The sequence below is a fragment of the Nannobrachium achirus genome, assembly GCF_963921795.1.
Source record: "Nannobrachium achirus genome assembly, chromosome: 6".
Classification (NCBI taxonomy): domain Eukaryota; kingdom Metazoa; phylum Chordata; class Actinopteri; order Myctophiformes; family Myctophidae; genus Nannobrachium; species Nannobrachium achirus.
In genome coordinates this window covers 49122401-49142158 of record NC_137815.1, presented here as the reverse complement: position 1 = coordinate 49142158, position 19758 = coordinate 49122401, and the positions used below count along the sequence as shown (strand labels likewise).

The following is a 19758-nucleotide window of genomic DNA, read 5'->3' as shown; positions in this document are numbered from 1 at the left end:
TACATAATCCGATTTTTATTAGAAAATCATGGGAGATAGAGGACATGACAACTATCTCAACCATATTAAAACCACAATATCATGACTTGTTCTGGAACAATGTTAAATGTACTGCAGAAAATATGTTTTTTAAAACATCTATTTGCATCTTGTAAGACCAAGGTATTCATTCAGTTATTTCAGTTGACACCAAATAACTTTCTATACATATTTTACAATTATACAATATTTGAATACTGGAAAAGATTGATTGTATCAGAACCTCCGCATCATGTCCGTCAGTGAGTCACGCTCCATATATGGCCATTAATTTATTTGTGAAATTAATTCAAATGGTAAGACAGAATTCATTTGCAAGTGTGACTCCTGGCTATTTTGTTGGCTACAAAAGATTCAACGTTAGTCAACAAAACCCACTGTACTAGCTGTACGCAGGCAAAAGAAAACATTGTCCTCAGGTTGTATTGCATTTTTAGGATATTTACTTCTCTTGATCAACTTCTCTTGAAGTGCATTTACAAACATACAGGCTTCTTCTCAGTTCTCATGGTGGCATTGTTCTCTCAACTATGTGCAGGTAAAAAAAACATCTGTCCGTGTCCACCCAGGTTTATGCTGTTCCCCAATCAAACAGGCCTACATATGCTCTTTCCTCTTCATAATTCACTATAAATCACACTGATATACACCATTCAGGGTAGTGTTTTTTTGCAATAACAAGCCGAATGACCTAAAAATAAAGCGATCCGTTATCTGGGTCCATCGGGTCAACCCTGACTGTTTCTCCAATCCTTGATACGTTTTGAAAATGGAGCAGGAGGAATAGAGAGAGAGAGGAAAGGAATTTGTGTGTGTGTGTGTGTGTGTGTGTGTGTGTGTGTGTGTGTGTGTGTGTGTGTGTGTGTGTGTGTGTGTGTGTGTGTGTGTGTGTGTGTGTGTGTGTGTGTGTGTGTGTGTGTGTGTGTGTGTGTGTGTGTGTGTGTGTGTGTGTGTGTTTTAGTCAGTTAGGCTGCATGCACTCAGAGGTCACTATCAGAGTCCTGTACGGCAGGGAGCAGAGCTGCCAAATGATGTTCACTGCAAGGTCCTGAGGTCAGCACCGAGGCATGGAGAATGGGGTCAGTCGAAACCCTGAGCTGAATATCAACGCTCCAACCTCTCCTGTTACTCTCTGGCACATTTATTTACATGTTTCCTGCCCCCACAGGTAACGCAGAGCTGAGCATCTGAGGAGTCTTCACTCAACCGCAGCCTGATACAGAGGTGATCTACACCGCAGCCGAAGATTCGTCTTACAGACAGGTAAATATTATACAAGCAGCACACATACCATACCCCCTTTGAACTCCAAAATATGCTCTGCTACGCTCTAACTTTTGAATGGCACAGAAGGGCAGACCATTATAAAACTCCTTCAGCAACACGTACAGTAGACATACTGTATATCGTCGTTGTTGGGTGGAAACCTTGTATGTCCAAAACCGTTCGTTTTGTTTTTATCATTTTAAAAATGATTTAAACTAGAGAAAACAGCCGATCTGTGCTTGTAGATCTGCTATTTTCACTACTTTTGTGTGACGGCCTGGTATGATGAAGCAGGGCTTTATTTTGCGAGAAGAAAAAAAACGTACACATTTGAAACTTGGAGATGCAAGGTTTCTGTCCGACAGTGACGATATGAACATACTGGGGGAGGCAAAAATAAAATCAATGAGGATAAGTCAAGTCATTCATGACCTTTCGGATCATTCGAATGCAATAAAAAGGGCGCCAACGCAATGAAGGCACCGGGCCCTTCTGGAGTAACATGCTTATTTCTGGTGCCCTTCAGCTGAGCCTATCCTGTTAGTGTGGCCGCCGTTGCCTGTGTCTTCCTCTGAGGAGCTTAGCACATGTCAATTCCAACAGTGGACCAATGATAAGCTTGTGGCCCCCGATCCACGGTGCCCTAGTGGACGACAGCCATTTATCCCCACTCTGTAGTTTGTGTCGTTTTAATCCGATTGAAAACAAAGGCCCCTCACTCTCAATCACGTTAACCAGTCGGCTCCTCGTCGGTCTCTCTCACTCTTAATCTATTTTCCGTACTGGCAATGAAAATATGTTACTATATCTGATGGCACACAATGGCAGTCTAACACAGAAAGATGGTTGGCAATATCTGATTTGGAGCTGCAACTTGGGGGGTGGGGACTGACTTGATCGGAGAATAGGAGAAGCTGCAAGGTGGGAGAGAGAGCTGACAGCAAAGGGACTGGAAAAGATGTATAAAAGGAAGATAGAATGAGATGGATTAGAGGGGAGGTAGTGAAGGAGTGAGCCACGAGCAGTGGGGAAGGTAATCAACTCTTAAAAGAAGACAAAAAAAACAGTGCTTGTTTTTGTCAGCTGTCTAGCCCGAGGGTAGGAGAGATTGCTGGCCAAGCTTTTAAAGCCAGGTACAACTGGGCTGAATTCTCAAGATATGTCTCTGCCTTTGTTATACAGAGCTGTGTTCTTAGTCTCGCAGCTAAGCTAAGCACCCTTTGTACTGGTGGCTTGCTATTATCTTTGACAGGGTCCCCCACACGTTCCAATAGAATATTGACTGTTTTTTACGGTCTGGGCATGGGTGGTCTAGAATCCTTCAGCCAGTGTTTACTGTTTACAGACCTTTGGAAATAAAGACACATTTTCCGTATCACAAATGCAAGTACATCAAATGAATGGAGACCTCTCCTATGGTGCTCTAGTTACACAGAAATAAACAATAATCTAAATGTACAGAAAACAGTTGGAGCATAATACACCAGGACATGTCCATTACCTCTCCGAGTAGCCTTACTGAGAATCTACAATGACTTTTTTTTTTTAAGATTTGTTTTTGGGCTTTTTTATGCCTTTATTGGATAGTACAGTAGACTGACAGGAAACGGGGGGAGAGATGGGGAGATACATGCGGCAAAGGTCGTCCGGATCGGGAATCGAACCGGCGCCGCCGCCAGGCATCAATGCCTATATGGTATGCGCCTAGACCAGTAGGCCACCGGGCACCCCATCTACACTGACTTTGATGTGTATGTGACACCTCAGTATCACTGCACAGATTCTTCTAATCTAAACCTACTGTCACGTATGCCTCACTTCAGCATCATTGTTTTTTCTGTCTTTGTACTGACATACAGCACCATAAATTATATTATTCAACAACTTCAGTTTTTCATCATCGCCGGAAATGATCAGTTAATCAAATAATACATTCAGATCTACAAATAAACTAAGCGCTGACTGACAACCTTTGACATTTTGACAGCTGATCCCTGATGTGCGAGCCATCTCCAAGGAAACACTGGTTTCAATCAGGCAACACAAATTACTTATACTATAAAGTATTTATTAGTGCAATTCTCCATTTCAGTTATGTATTTTAATGCCATTTTTCCACACTTAACATGCAGCATGCACACAAGTGGAAAAACAGTCCAGAAGCCTAAAACAAATGAAGCAAGACGGTGTGGTCACCGTGACTTGCTAATTAAAATACGTAATTGAAATACAGAATATATAAGGAGCTATGTGATGCTAGTAACCCCTTTCACAACAACAACGATGATTATGAGACGTGACAATCAGTGTAGATTCAAAATCCTATTTGCAATGTGACGTTTGTACAGCAGGCATTTCACATGGTTGTTTGCTCTCTAGGGTTACATATATGCAGCAATACAACAACAAAGTAAACTAATATAGAAAGACAACATTGTCTTTGAGCCAGTACATTGTCTATGTGAGGAATTGTGTAAATGTGCTATTAGGCTGGCATGACTGCCAGAATGTAAAACAGAATAGCAGCACGCAGCAGAATACCGCTTCAACTTAATATAGCACTGACAAAGAGAAGAGCTTTATATCGGATGATGCACATGGCTTTAGGCTAAGGATACAGAGAAATACAATTACAGCACTGCTTGTACATAATATCCAGGCTTACATTTGTATTACAGGGACCACCCTCATAAATAGTGTCCTTTCGCAGAGTAAATATACCTTTGTTTCTTTCTTCTTAGATGTAATACTCTGTTCAGACGGCCACATGAGAGCTGAGACAGCTCAGCACAGAGATGTGCCAATGGACTCCCTCTGACATTATGTTCACCTACAGCTGTATAACTAACTCAATATACAACATGTACGTGCTTCAGATCATTTTATAATATGTACAAGCTTCAGATCAACTTAGAACTGGAGTTTCCAAACTTTTTCAGCTCGTGATCCAGAAGAGAACTTACAAAACGTACCTGTTTAACTCTTATACCGCTTTGGACGTTCCTGTTCGCCCCAATTCCCAAGAGACCTCTGCGCCAATACGGCGCTCGTTCGCGTTCGTTCGTTCGTTCATTTACCTTGTTGAAGCTGATGAGGGGTCGCTCCGCCGTGTACTGTAAACACATTTTCCGCGGTGATGGTGTAAAAAATCCATTATGCGTTAACATCAACGGAGACCAATTCACTTCCTTGTTGATTTCTCTGGCTGTGAGGCTCTGTGGCCACTGGCCAGTGACTGGTCTGAATGCACGTAACAGGCAAATCACATTCATTCTCAGCATGATGCAGACATGGCAGACCAAAGTGCACTATTGCACAATAAAAAAAATAAAAAAATAAAAAAAATAAATGTCTATCTATCTACTATAACGTCGCAAAGGTAAGCCGCTTTTTGATGGCACCAGACCCAATAAATAAATAAATAATCTGGCAGTAGGAGAGTTAAGTCCTGTTTCAAAATAGGGCTTAATAAATACATTCTAATTTCTAAATTAAACTATTTCTAATTCATTTATGATTTAATTTCTATTAATACATAATGCATGTGACATGTGAGCTTGTAGATCTGCTATTTTAGCGACGGTATTTGTGAACAAAAATGGCGTATATTTGCTTGTGAACCATAAAAACTGCAAACATGTACAGTAGTTATTTTATTAGTATGATAGTACTTGTCTGACTTTATTCCTTCCATCCATCCATGCTTCTTTCCCTTCCTAGATAAACTTTATTTTGCCACGCTACTCCTCCCTCAGATTTGGCCATATGTCAAATCGACCGGCTTCACCACAAATCTATTCCTTGCATTTTGCTAAGAGATAATGTACGTTACATAGTTTAATTTATATACATTCTGAATGAATGAATTTTCTCAATTGACTAGAAAATGTTAGCTTTTCCCAAATATGGAGATGACTGACATCATTTATGTATGACATCATAGACCACATGAGGCTGACACAATATGTCCATATATGGGGATTCCAAGATATGGGCTTAATATTGATGACATCAGGGATCTCCATATATGGGCATAAAAGGGACAAGGATGGAATGGTTAGCACCGCTCAAATAGGGATAAGGACTGACAGATACAGAGAGATTTGAAAGTGTGACTCGTGTCACGGCAACCACACTTGCAATTTCCAATTGCATCTATTTCTCATTCTCTCACGCTCTTACCGTCTTTCCCCCACAGGACACAAATAACTTCAGCCTAGATGTTCTGTGCTCTCACAGTGGTGAGAGGTTAACTTCATTAACCCTTTTACTTGTAAAACATGTAGAACATGTCCAGGCTTCAGATCAACTTAAAACATTAACAATCTTTTTTTGTACACATACGGAGTAAAAGGTTGGTCAGAGTCTGTTATCTTAGAAGATTACATTTTTTACAGTGTGTGTCCCTCCCAAGGAAAGAAGACCAATAGGGGCAAATTATACTCAGCTGAGCAAACACTCAGTCCCCACAAAAGTGGACTGTAAGGATGGGTGTTTTAAGATCAAATGAAATGGTGAGCTTTCCGTACCGTGACATATTATTATTTCTGAGTGAAACAGGAGACTGTGCACGTCTTAGCCAATCACAGCGATGGGGGTGGGGTTGAACCGCATGAAGTGTTGCAACCATGTGACCTTCACACACATCTTTTACACGTTAATGTGGATTCCACCAACATTATAGGATACATCCGCCTTACCTGTGTCTGATTGGCTTCCTGGCAGCCATGCATAGTTTTACTGAGTTTAGGGTTAGGGTTTAGTTTAGGCATAGTTTTAATGAGGTTAGGTTTAGGTTTAGGTTTAGGCATAGTTAGCAAAAATGCTAGCAAGGAAGAACTGTCAATCACAGTGACTACTGGCCAATGACAGTGGGTCTCCCTAGAACCCTCGAACGGAAAGCCGTACAAAGAGTGGTGCGGACGGCCCAGCACGTTAATTCTTTTTACATGTTTACATGTCTAGCTCACAATGGGTTGCATCATGATGCGTTGTGAGCTTGTAGATATGATATTTTCACTATATTTGAAATAGAGTTTAACCCATTTAGACTGGGAACCCCTATATAGGCCTATCACAATTATTCATTTGGCTTCCGAAGTCCCACAGGACCATTGGATCAGCGCTTCTGGTTCTGGCTGGAGCAGCTCTTCTTGTGACTGTAGAGTCCAATCTGGGAGTGGCAGTTCTTCTGACACAGCTCACATATGAAAGAGGTGGCAGGTCTTTCAGCCTGGTTTGTTCTTCTGTGGGCCCTCTTCTCGTCCCACTGAAGCAGCAGGTGTTCTTCAAACCTCTGAAGTCCCTTTTGGGTTTCAAGCCTCCAGGTGTCTCTGTAATCGCAATTAGTCACTTTGTGAGGAGTTGTACGTTTGGAGATCAGCTATTTCCGCTATTTTCAAGAAATGTTTTTAAAGTATAAAATGATTAAATATGTCACTAATCTGCCCTGTGCAGTTTGTGATTATGAAGCCTAAATGGCCAAATTAAGTTTGGATTCATATGTTCCAGTCTTCAATGCCAAAAACACAATTAAATCGTTAATCGCTATCATTTTTGTGACAATTAATTGTCAGTTTAAATTTGTAATTGTGACAGCTCTACCCCTATATGTATAACTTTCAATCCGGGAACCCCTTTTGGGGTTGTTGTTGCTACAGTATGTGCAATGTATAGCAGCATAGTTATTTGGTAATTTTTTAGTACGTTTTTCAGAAAATGTTGGTCAGAATTTAGAAGGTGTTTTTAAAATCTAGTGGATCTAAAATGGTTTTAATAGTGGAGTCAAAATACAATATTTGTTAAAAAAAAGAAAATACAATAACAAATACTCAAGCATAGTATTCTACACATACTCAAGAAACATATTTACAGTAAGTGCAGTACTTTGTTACTGTCCACCACTGCAAACACACCCCAGTATTACACATTTAGAAGAGAACTTGCTACAGATACATTGAGCAGTCATTTCATAAAGTAATTTCTTTTACATTTTTTATATATACTGTATATTTCTTCAAGACAACCATCGGTTTATGCATATGTCTGCCATCTCTGTCTGTTATTATTAAGAAAGATTATATTTGATATTTCACCCTGTAGCTTTTTTAAACTGTTTCATAAAGAAATATATTACAGAAGAGAAAAGCTAATCTATTATCCTGTTTGTGCATTATCTTCTCCCAGCTGGTGGGTGTGCATGCTACACTGAGCAATGATAGGAAATATTAGCCTCAGTAAATGCCACATTCCTTCATATCACGTCTAGATTCCATAACCGGAGGCCGTAAATGCAACGGAGCCTGTCCGATTGCATTTATTAGCGTGTACTCATTACTTGTACTTGGTCACAAGGAAAAAAAGGGAGCGAGAGAAAATGCTATTAATTATTTTAATTGGATTATGATGATCATTGGGAATTAGATCTTGGAAGGCCCAATTTTCAATTTGTCGCCATAATGACTATATGGATAAGTGGTGATATTGGTAGACTATCTGTCTTGTACTCTAAAGGTCTGTACTGTTCAAAAAGCAAATATTAATGAATATTTATCGCAGAACAATATTATATTAGAACGGCAGACTTGTAATATGTTCATTCACGAATGAACAGTCAATATTTGCAGCTTCATTACTCATACATGGTCACGTTAGACGGGGTGCCTGTGCATGGTCCCCAGTGGTGTCTAGATTAGAACATTCTCAATGAGGGAGGGGCACAGACTTGTACAAGCAGTGGGTCGGGACCCATTTGTGTGTCATGAAAAGATTATCCCCTCCCAAAAATATATATACAGTATATATATTTTTATACATTTTAAAACAAATTCCATAAATTAAAAATAAAGATGAATGAAAATAGAAGATCGGTTAGTTTGGGTCCTGAACAGATAGAGTCCCGATCAGATAGTTTGGGTCCTGGACAAACACCTGATTTCTTTTTGGGTCACGAGCAAAAAAGTTTGGGAGAAGTTTTTTGGGGGGTAAAGTTAATCAGATTTGAACTGGGGACTGCCCCCCCCCAACCTGTCAAGCACTTGTCAGGGTAGGTAGGCTATTACATTTAGTTTGACTGGGTTCCACAGATAAATATCACAACGCCTTGCACTATACAGTATGTATGAGCTTGTAGATCGGCTATTTTCACAATGTTTGCCTATTTCTTATGTAATATTTGACAATTTGTCCAATTTGGTATTTTAAAAAGGTCTTAAAAGTCATTACATTTTAACCTTAGAAATGTGTAGATAGATACCTGTATACATAGTTCACTTGTACTCTAACTTAAACTGTTGGTTTGTTTACTGTTGAGTGAGAAAACAATGTTGCACATTATGCTAATCATCTGGGGATCCCCCAAAATAATTTTGGGTCCCGACCCCCAGTTTGGTAACCACTGATCTATGTCATCGTCATGTAAAAATTCTGTTGCATTTTGTAAAAATGTTTACTTCTTATTCAGCTGACTTTTGTTCAAGCTAAGGTGACATTGTGTGCTGCTTGGCATCCAAATATAAACTGAATTCACTGATGCAGACACTTAATTATTTAGTTTATAATATTTAGAATCAGAAAGGAGAGAATCTTGTTGATCTATTTTCGCACATAGAAAAGAGATAAAATCAGGAGAGCTGCCAATCTCTGTGAAGTCCAACAATAAGTGCTCTGTAAGAGTCCTCTTGGCACAGAAGTATCTGCATATTAATACACATGGCATGCATATGGCAGAATGTCATATTGTTAACTCCTTTGTTCTTATATGGCCATGCCAACTCATTAGGCTTTGTCATTATCGATAATAAAGGGGGGGGGGGGGAAATAACAGGCAATGTATGCTTTCCAAATGATAAGGTTCCATTGTTTCCCCTATTATGAAATTGTTTTTTTACAATTATTTTTTTTAACCATTTTTCTGCTCTCAAAATATTAAGTCAGGTCTCTTTGAGAATGACAGTGTTGGCTATTTACAAGCACAAACGGCAGCTAAAGTCCTTGTCCTTCTTATTCCCCCGTGGTACAAAGGACGCCACTGACCTCTTTCTTTTTCTGATACACGCTGAGGAAGGCTTGATGCCAAAACGCGTCCGTGTGTGCCTTATTAATTAAAAAGTACCAGAAGGACTTTGGAAATTGTTGGATGGACTGAGTGTGCTCGTTTTAGTTTTTCTACCTCTTCCTTCCTTTTCTCTCAAATGAAGCCAGCGTGGGTCGGATTCTGCAGCTAGCGTTATCTCCTTTATTACACGGCTTGGTTGAATGCTTGATTCTGATTGGTCAATCGCTGAAATAATCTCTTGATAACAGACCGCAGTCCGCTCTATCACTTCCTTGTTTTCCAAGGTGACAGTGTTGCACTTGTGGAATACTTTCACTACTTTAATTAAGGAAATAATTTGTTTTGTTTTTAGTCAAAATTATTACTTTATTTATTAAGTAGCCGTGTAATAAGCGGTCATCATCGAGTGAAAAAATCCCTTCAGGCTGATATATGGCCCCTCCGCTCTGCGTCGGTGCCATATCAGCCTGTCGGGAATTTTATCACTTGATAATGACCGCTGAGCAAGACATTATCCCTCACATAACCCTATGGCAGGGGTGCCCAAGCAGTCGCCCGCGGGCTGATTGCCAGTGGGCCGCAAGATTATTTCGGATAAATGATTTAATTAATTTGGCGGGGAGATGAAAAAAAGGATAGTTATTGACTGCCACACCTACCATTGAGCTCGATGTATACTTCAGTGTATGGTGGTACCGAAAATAACAGACCTACACGCTGTTGTTAGCTTGTACAGACTCCACCTCAGCCCGTAGCATTTACCGTAGCACTTTCCCTAGCCTCAACGACCTTGCAAAGGCTAAAATATAATTTAGATAGTATGTTATGTAGATAGATGCCAGGCCATTGTTGACCTAGCATCCTATAGGGTGTATTGCTGCAATGTACAGCTTATTGATTTTTATTCTTCTGTTTGGCATCCAAATATGAACTCACTGATTCATTATTTATTTGGTTTATAATCTATAATGTATATGGAACAGTTAATGTGATGAATCAGAAAGAGAGCTAAGGCCACCGACACACAGTTAAAGTGCCTGCTTCATGCTTGCCCTTGGGGGAGGCGGGGGGAAGAGCAGCGTCCAATTCATTCCCTATGGAAGTCACATGTTTTGAAGAAGCAAGCTTGAGTGATTTCCAACGAGCACTTCCAAACTCCAATGCTCCATGCTGCTCAATGTTTTGCCACTCAGTCTAGGTGAGGAGTGTGTGTCCCGGTGACACATGTACAGTACATACTGCTATTCACACCTCTAAAAAGCCCATAAGCTTTAAGTGAGTAAAACGAATTAGTCAAATAGCTTCCTAGTCTTGTTTACACATTTCAGTGTTGCATTAGCCTGCTTCCAGACCAGAGACCAGGCTAGTGTTGCATAGCACTTTGTATGAGTTTGATTTCAGAAGTGCTGCAGTATTGCTTTCATTACAAAAACACAGTTACTTATAAGCACTGGTGTAGGCTATTATTATTATTTTTAGTTTATTGTTTTATATTTTGTTCCCCTAAAGTTTAAGGTCCTTAACAGCAATGACCTGCATGAAAGTTTACGTCGGTAACATTTGGCATCCTTGACAGATGAAAAGCCGGATAGAGGCAGCAGTCTAGTTGCTGGATTTACTCCAATAGAACTCCACCTGAGGCAGCATGGTTCTGGATGCTGAATGACCTTGAGTGGCTCATCATCCGATGAATGATGCCCTGTCACTGACATTTCTCTGACCAAGAGCAAGCATGTCACTCTAGAGCAGTGGTTCTCAAACTTTTTACGCCAAGTACCACCTCAGAAAATATGTGTCTCTCCAAGTACCACCATATACCGGTATGTTAAAATACAGGTGCGTAGACCCACCCCATATACAGTATGCGCAGTTAACACAGTTGGCCAATTTTTTCCTTGAATTCATGGAGACTTTTTAGTTTTTGTTGCATTTCTAAGCCAATGATTTGATGACTGGGTCATCAAACAGATTTATCTAACTGTGAACTTCCCATGCAAACTGATGATATTTCTAATGTGATTCATCCGTTCTCAAATCCTCTATTAACGGCTAGGTGTGCCCTCATGCTCATTTCAGCACGGCTGGAGAGCCTATTTCAATCAATTGCTTGGTCAGAAGAACTACCTGTAGTATAATATAAATATTTCACTCCACTTATGCATTTCTTCTTATTTTTGGGAAACTCACCAGAATACCACCAGAGGGGTGCCCATGTACCACCAGGGGTGCCCATGTACCACCAGTGGTACACGTACCAAAGTTTGAGAACCACTGCTCTAGAGGTAATTAGAATATACCAGGGAACACATCATGTTTGTCAGTCAAGGTGTCTTTTCTTCCCAAAGACATATTTTGTGAAGAGAGAACCAATATGGAAATACGGAGAGATAATGGGGGAACACCATAAAGCAGGGGTGTCCAAACTTTTTTCAAAGGGGGTCACATTAGAAAATATTAACAGCCAAGGGCCTGACAAAATGTACGGACCAGAGACGGGCGATATTATTGAATGTTTTCTTTGCTTGCTATTTATTATGTCCATGAATTAAATACAGAGGGCTTCCAACGTAAAAAAGACCGTAAAAGGTCTTATTTGGGATGTTCCTTTTAGGCAGGGTGTTTAACTGTACTCGTACTGTTACACTACATTTGACTTGTATTGACTATACTTGTACTGTTCTCCATTTTTGTCTAATAAAATAATCAATCAATTAATCAAAACCATAACAAAGTCACATACGTACATATGCATCACAATTGCTATATTTTCTATATTTTAACTATCAACTATCTATCGATCAATATTTAATATCAACTGTCTTTTGTCAGGCGTGTGCTGTCTGAAAAAAAAAATGAAAAAACACAAATAACTTGCATTACCAATGCAAGTTATGTAAAAAATACAACAAAATAGCCTTTCTTTGAGCCCTTCAGAATGAGACAGCAGGGAACAAGGAATACTGACAAATTATACTATAAAATATTCTTGTTTGACAGTGCTGGCGGGCTGTTTATAGCACAATTTAGGAATGAAGCCGCGGGCCGTATAAAACTTGTCATCGTGCTGCATTTGGCCCCCGGGCCGCACTTTGGACACCCCTTCCATACAGCAAGTGGTCCATTTGGCCCTGGGAGTCGAACTGGGGACTAGCTGATCAGAGCATTGCGTCTATTTGGTATGCACCTTAACCCTACAATACAGATTATATGGCGCGGAAAACGTTCCTCTGTTTAAGCAAGTGTCTCCTACAGACCCTGTTCTTCTCTTTAACACGAACACACTCAATAGAGGCAACATCCTTGACTCTGAAAAATTACAGTTCATTCTGGGTCTTTCATGATGGCGGCGCTCCTGAGATTCCACCCAACCAATATTGAAGTGACTGAGGACAAAAAAAAAAGGCTATCCCTCTTACTCGAGGACTGATCTGACGTGATATCTGCTCACAATGCTCTCCATCTCTCTCTCTCTCTCTCTCTCTCTCTCCTTGCTTTCACTCGGCCCCCCTCTTCAGAATCTAGTTTTCTCCCTGGGTGTCCTCCTTCCGTCACTCTAATCAACCCTTTTAATTACTGTCACTATCAGCATCCCGGCGCCTCCTCCTCACCCATGGGAGCCTCTCTGTGGGCATGGAAGGGTAAAGTGATGGAGCGGATGGCAGGCAAGGGGCCCTCCTTAGGGAGGTTAAGAGCGAGGCTAAGGCTCTGGTTATAACGGCTCTTTGCTAGTCCATCACTGACACTACAACTTCCATTGCCTCATGTGTTTTTCATCAATGTGGCGATGAAAAAAAACAATGCTGTTTTGAGGTTATTTGGCCTCATGTTCTACTGGGATGTGTGTGTTAAAGAGAGCGGGACAGTTAAATCCAAGTGCCACTTTACAGGAACTTTTCATAAAAAAAGATGCAAACAACATTGAAGGGAGTTTGTACCCAGGTGCTAAAAGGTCATACTGCCATGCTGCTTTGGAGTTCATTTTGTCATAAAAAGGAATGTTGTTCCTCGTTGAGCTGTCATTATGATATTTTATTATTTTGTCTCTCTCGTTCACTGTGGTGTCTGTTAATCATATTTAGAGCCCGACTAGATGCCAGGCCCTAGACCACTGATAACCATGTTTTAGTTAGCTAAATCCTGAAATCATTTTGCAAAACATAGATTAGATTTTTCAAGCTTTTGTTTGAGAAGTGAGAACATTTATCTTTTAAGAAAGGAAATTAATAAAAATAAACCAAAACATTTGGTAGATATTGTTTTATTACTGTATGTATATAATACGCTTCAATATATGAAAAGAACATTATTATACAATGAACAAAACAATACAATATACATTACAATGAAATAAAAACAAGTAAATATAAACTACACAACCATTTTTTAGAACTAAAAAATGCTCTATAGGATGCTTATAATGAAATGACCAAAATTGGGACGCCGGGTATAACTTCGTATGCACAAACTCAAGTCTGCTCTGAGACGCTCGCACCCTTTCATGAATCCGATCTTGGTCTTTAATTAGGAGTAAAATATTTTAGAAATGTTAATAGAGCTTTGTGAATGAGGCCCATTAGCTGTATGATTGCTGATACGGATTGACATGCGTTTTTAACTTTTGAGCTTGCCTTTTTTTTATATATATATTTGGAATTTTGGAATAACATAAGGGGGTCATGTATAGACTCAATAGAGTGTAGGGTTTAAGGTACTTCCTACTTTACATCTTCACTGTTTCCCCTAGGACAGGGGTCTTCAATGTTTTCAGGCCAAGGACCCCTTAACTGAGAGAGACATGAAGCAGGGACCCCCTCTGCATATTGTATAAATGTGTGATTTTCATTGATTTCATAGATTCATAAACTTGTATGACAGCACTGTCATCAGTCTGTTAGATTAGTGTTAATGTGTTTTTTTCAGACTTTTGACCACTTAATTAACCACTTAAATTAAGTCGTTACTTTAAACTTGACCTTTCACTTTGTACTTTTTTTTACCTCTACACTGAACCTGTTCGCCAAAAATAGAAGATCTACAAGCTCTCAACGCCTCGCAAACGCTTGGCTTAAGTTCTTCTCAGAATAGGGATGTGAGGGTTCAAGTTGTTCATTTTAAAAGAAATATCCTATCACACAAAGATTTCGCAACGCTCGACACAGCGACTCGCTCGCTGCCGCTCGCTCGGCGGTGTCTCATGTCACGTGGCTCAAGGTTGCCTTGCCTTTTAGGATTCACACGCTTTGGAAATAATAGAGGGAATTCACTGCGCGCGTTGCTACGTTTGGAAAGCTTTACCAACCAGCTACAACCAGCATCTACTGCGCTAGCTCTGGACAAAACAAACACATCTGTTGCAACTTGATTTAATATGCTGGCAAGTGCAAGGTTATTGACTTGGAATATTAATTAATACGCTGTTCTCCAATACAAGCTTCAACTTAAGTTACTCACCGTAGATGACTGGTTTCTTGAAGTACTTCATTACTTGATTTGGTCACATGATGACAAACCATAATCTGCAGGCCAAGGGAAACATCCACTTATTGAGTATTCTCAAATATACTCTCTATGTAGCCTACAGCAAGTTAAAACATTTATTTGCAAGTAGAATAGTGGATAATGGTCACTGATAAAATGTAACAGTCAGCTTTAATTTGTGTACTTTCGGTTTACTCATGCAGGTAGAGGTACAGTACCTCCGGGGTGGTGCAGGTAATGCTGACTGCATTTGATTTGAAGTTGCTTAACTGTGACTCCTGGCTTTGTTAATAGCAAAGTGGCACTCTGTCGGAGAACATCTCTCCTGCATGGATTCTGATCCGTAATCATTGAGGGGAACGTCCCAGCTCACGACCCACATGTTTGATCGCAACATAACAGAGGAGTCTTATTGCACCTTGATGCCCTGCAGTAATTAAACTTGTCTTGTTATTTTCTATTCCCTCTGCCCCCAGACTTCATACTACTCTCTCTCTCGCTTCCAACCGTCCCTTCATCCCTCTCTAATTACCCATCTGTGTGAGGCCGTGGGAAGCAGGCGAGGTTGAAGGTAAGTGTATTTACTGCATCGCTCTGACAATAAAACCGACTCAACCATTGATTTTCCACCAACCTGTCTATTTTTGAGCCAGGGAGGGTGGGATGAACCAAGTTGATTACAGTTAGAGCAAACAGCAGCAAAAGTAGTGTTGCCTGTATACATACCACGTCCTTCCTCAATGCAAACTGCCTTGTGCATTGGCCTAATAAAGGCAGTGCTTACTGTTCAATGTCTCCGGATAGGTCTTGCAGCATGGAGCTCACATACTAGGGAAAGGTTTTGCCTAGCAAATAATGCTGGAGAATGTTGCCTATTTACTTACCTACCATACTCATTTGGAAACTCTTACACTTGCATAGTAAACCCGGCCCGGACCCCACTTTGAAAAGCACTGATGTAATTTACACGCGTATAAAGGTGGCGCTTTGAGGGCCTCCTTTAGTTTTTTTTTTTTTTTTTTTTTCTTTTTCAGTTTCTTTTTTTGGCAATCTGGTGAGAAAAAATATCACCAACAGAGCAGAGAGGAGATAATATGTCACATCCCTGTATACCTGACTATCAACTGCCACGATATTGAAGACTGCTGTGCTGCAGTCATGCAGTTCTGATAATTGGCACATTGGTGTACCATGAACAGATCATAGTTGTATAAGAACTTTTCTTTTCAGTTGTTAATAAACCCGTCATACTGTCAAGGATGTGAGATAGATGTATCTTTTTGAGTCAGGGTCGTCGACTGATCCACAGAATGATGTAATTGTAATGATCACCTTATAAAACAATTCTTCTACTATTGATCACACGGTAAACGTCAACAATATGCAGTGTAATAAAGCAATATTTGTCATGAATGAACGCATGGATAGTCTGCGCTTCCCAATATGTGAATGAATTAGACAAAGGCTTTATATGCCTTTGATGTATGCCTATGATCACTAACCCATACAACAGTGACTTTCACAATCAATGCAATGAGTTGAATATAAAATAGGGTCAGATATGGAATCTGAACAGACATGAAATAAATTAATTAGGAGGTGAAAATGGGTCCCGAGTGAGTTGAAGCCCGAGCACTGCCTGGGCCTGATAATAATGCACTGACTCAAACCTAAGAAGACGAAGAAGAAAAAGACAATACGAGTCGGGTATTTCCATAAGATGAGATTGTCGTGTCTTGCATTTAGTCTCCTAATTTCAGACACAGATCTAGAAGATCCCAATTAATTCCGTATGCGAGGCATTGTGACTGTGAGCTTGTAGATAGATTTGCTATTTTCAGTGCGGGACACCATCGTATGATGGAAAATTAGGCACAACAACATGACTACTTTCTTCTTTCTTTAACATGGCATAACTCAGAAGAAGATTGTTCAAACAAATCTATGTTCAATAACAACATAGGCTATCCATTATGGTTACATGCTCAAACTGTTTGAAATATAACCTCAACTTTGTATATAATCTTTTAAACTATCATAGCACATAGTTATAAGAATAGAGAGGACACCGGATATCCCCGCCCGTCCACTTGCATTGAGTTGCTCACCCAGCGCATGAAGCATTTTCACCCCTTCTTCCGTGTAGTAAAACGTGACGTAGTGGGGCCTATGTGACGCGTTTTTTGCAGTAAGAGCGAGATCATTTAGCGACCTACAACCGGGTCGCAACATGGTCGGTAGTTTTCAGTGACCGGGTTGCTAAATGGAGCGACCGGGTCGCTAAATCAACCGACCGGCCCGGTAAATCACCGACCGCGCGGCTAAATCGACGACCGGGTCGCTAAATCTACCAACCTGCCTTCAGTTTTAGGTTGGTAGATTTAGCGACCCGGTTGGTAGATCTAGCGACCCGGTCGGAAGATTTTGCACCCTGGTCGGTCGATTTAGCGACCCGGTCGCTCGCTTTAGCGGCACGGTCGGTGATTTAGCGACCCGGTCGGGAGGTTGCGTCGGCAGGTTAGCCTACTGAGGTAAGGTTACTGAGGTTAGGTTTAGGGTTAGGGTTAGGGTTAGTAGCCCGGTGGTCGGTGGATAAGCGACCACCGGTCGGTGGATTTACCTACCCAGTCGTGGATTTAGCGTCCCGGTTGGTGCATTTAGCGACCCGGTCCGTGGATTTAGCGTCCCGGTCGTTCGATTTAGCGACCCGGTCGCTCGCTTTAGCGGCACGGTCGGTGATTTAGCGACCCGGTCGGACGCTTTAGCAGCACGGTCGGTGATTTACCGGCCCGGTCGGACGCTTTAGCGACCCGGTCGCTGAAAACTACCGACCACGTTGCAACCCGGTTGTAGGTCGCTAAATGATCTCGCCCTCTCTCGTTTTGTGACATAGTTTGTGTTCATTAAAACAAGTTATAACTGCTGGTAACAAGCAGTGTTAATTTCTTCAGCTAATTCAAATTTAGTCTTAGTCTTTTGAATAACACACCATTTAGTCTTAGACTGGTCTTCTGAAATTGTTTAGTCTTAGTCTTAATCTTAGGACTAAATATCAAAAATCTTAGTCTTTTAGTCTTAGTCTTAGCCAACTAAATTAACACTGGTAACAAGTCTGTCTGAGGTGCATCCAGACATGCTGCCATTCAGACATCCCCCCATTCAGACACTAACCCTGCAGCCCCCGTCTGTCTGAAACTACCAAGATGAGTGCTCTGGTCTCTTTTTCTGGGGGGGTGGCTTTTATGCCTTTATTGATAGGACAGTAAAATGGGGAGAGAGATGGGGAGTGACACGCAGCAAAGGTCGTCAGGATCGGGACTCGAACCCGCAACATGCTGTCAGGCAACAGAGCCTATTATGTGGAATGCACCTGGACCACTAGACCAGCGGGTGCTCCACGTGCTCTGGTCTCATGACGAGTACGTTCTTCCCAAGGACGTTCTTTGTGTTCTTGGTATTGAGAAATCAGTCTGTTTATAGAAGTGTCTTTATTCACCAACTTGCAACGGTGAGCATTGTCGTTAACTCTCATGGGAGTTAATGACACTCAAACATACATTTATTAGCAAAAGGATATGTTAAGTGTGTTGAGTGAACACACCTTTCTTTTTTGTTAGGATGTTCATGCAAAACACTGTTCTGTGGACCGTCGAGGAAGACAGGAACATCTTGTGGTAGAGATGTTTATATAATTCAACCCCAGAGATGGTTCTGGGCTGGTTACTCATGTACCAGTTGGCAGTCAGTCACCAGAGGTTTTTGAACCCCAGGCTCAAAATTGAAACCCCTTTGGTTGCATGTGCTCCTGAAATTGAATCTGTGTGATATTGAAATTGGGAGCAGTTGTGTGACGGCAAATAATGTTTGTCATGCAATGTTTTTATTTTTCTTCTTATACGTTCATGTTATATTACACCGATAATGTGTCTTGTAAGTTGACGGTAGCCACTCTGTGTGTAGGGAATAGGTGCTATATACTGTAGCGTGTAGATAGTTTGCTCTGATGCCTAATAATACATCCATGATTGACTCAAAGTAGTGGAGATGTGACTGAGATGACATTCTAGTGCTTTCTGTGTGATCAGTTATAGCCCTATGTTTGTTCTCCCTTCTTCCTTGTTTCTCATAACGTTTCCATCATGCTGGTGTCCTTGCTGTCTTTGCTTGTTAATTCACATCAATGTGTTTCCAAACAGCACTCATGTTTCCTGACCTTTCTGAATAGAAATCAAGCCAAATTGCAAGGGAAAGAGGAAGTGCAATATTAGTTGACTTTTGTCCGGAACACGTCTCATATTTGTCAATCGAATATGTTCTCGGAGACTCTGCATGCTTGTCATCTGCTCCATGTACACAACGGGGTGTGTGTGTGTGTGTGTGTGTGTGTGTGTGTGTGTGTGTGTGTGTGTGTGTGTGTGTGTGTGTGTGTGTGTGTGTGTGCGTGCGCGTGTGTGCGTGTGCGCGTGTGTGTGTGTGTGTGTGTGTGTGTATATTATTAATATATTCATTGTTGATAGTCTATCCGTATATTCATTCATACCCAGTGTGGATAATAAGGCTGCAACTTTTATTTTCAGATTATTTTCATGATCGATTCATCGGACGATTATTTAAACGATTAATCGTTTAATCGGATAATGGCACTTTTTTGCTATTACTTAGCTTGAAGTTGTTTTAGGCATTTTCTAACCAACAATAAAGACAATAAAAATGAATTCCTCCTTCAGAAATAATATTTTATTAAAGCTTTCTTGACTGTGTGAACTGTACTTTTAAGTACCTTGGTTCCATTTGAACACTGCCAGAGTTAAGGGCAGACCTTGAAATCTAGTTGTTTGAGAATGAGAAACACTGTTCTAGTCATTTCATGTTCTTGATTCTTTAATCCTGCACGCAGGTATACTGGTGTAGATATATCG

At 40.7% G+C, this 19758-nt stretch overlaps 1 protein-coding gene across 2 annotated transcripts in view; it reads left to right on the top strand.

The window, feature by feature from the left end:
• The first annotated feature begins 1001 nt into the window (after positions 1-1001).
• fhit (fragile histidine triad diadenosine triphosphatase) overlaps positions 1002-19758 on the top strand; it is a 408209-nt gene continuing 389452 nt past the window's right edge. For both annotated transcript variants that reach the window (XM_080727799.1, XM_080727798.1), the window contains exons 1-3: positions 1002-1118; positions 1208-1302; positions 15316-15410. The gene's annotated coding sequence lies outside the window, so the exon portion shown is untranslated. The remainder of the gene's footprint in view (positions 1119-1207; positions 1303-15315; positions 15411-19758) is intronic.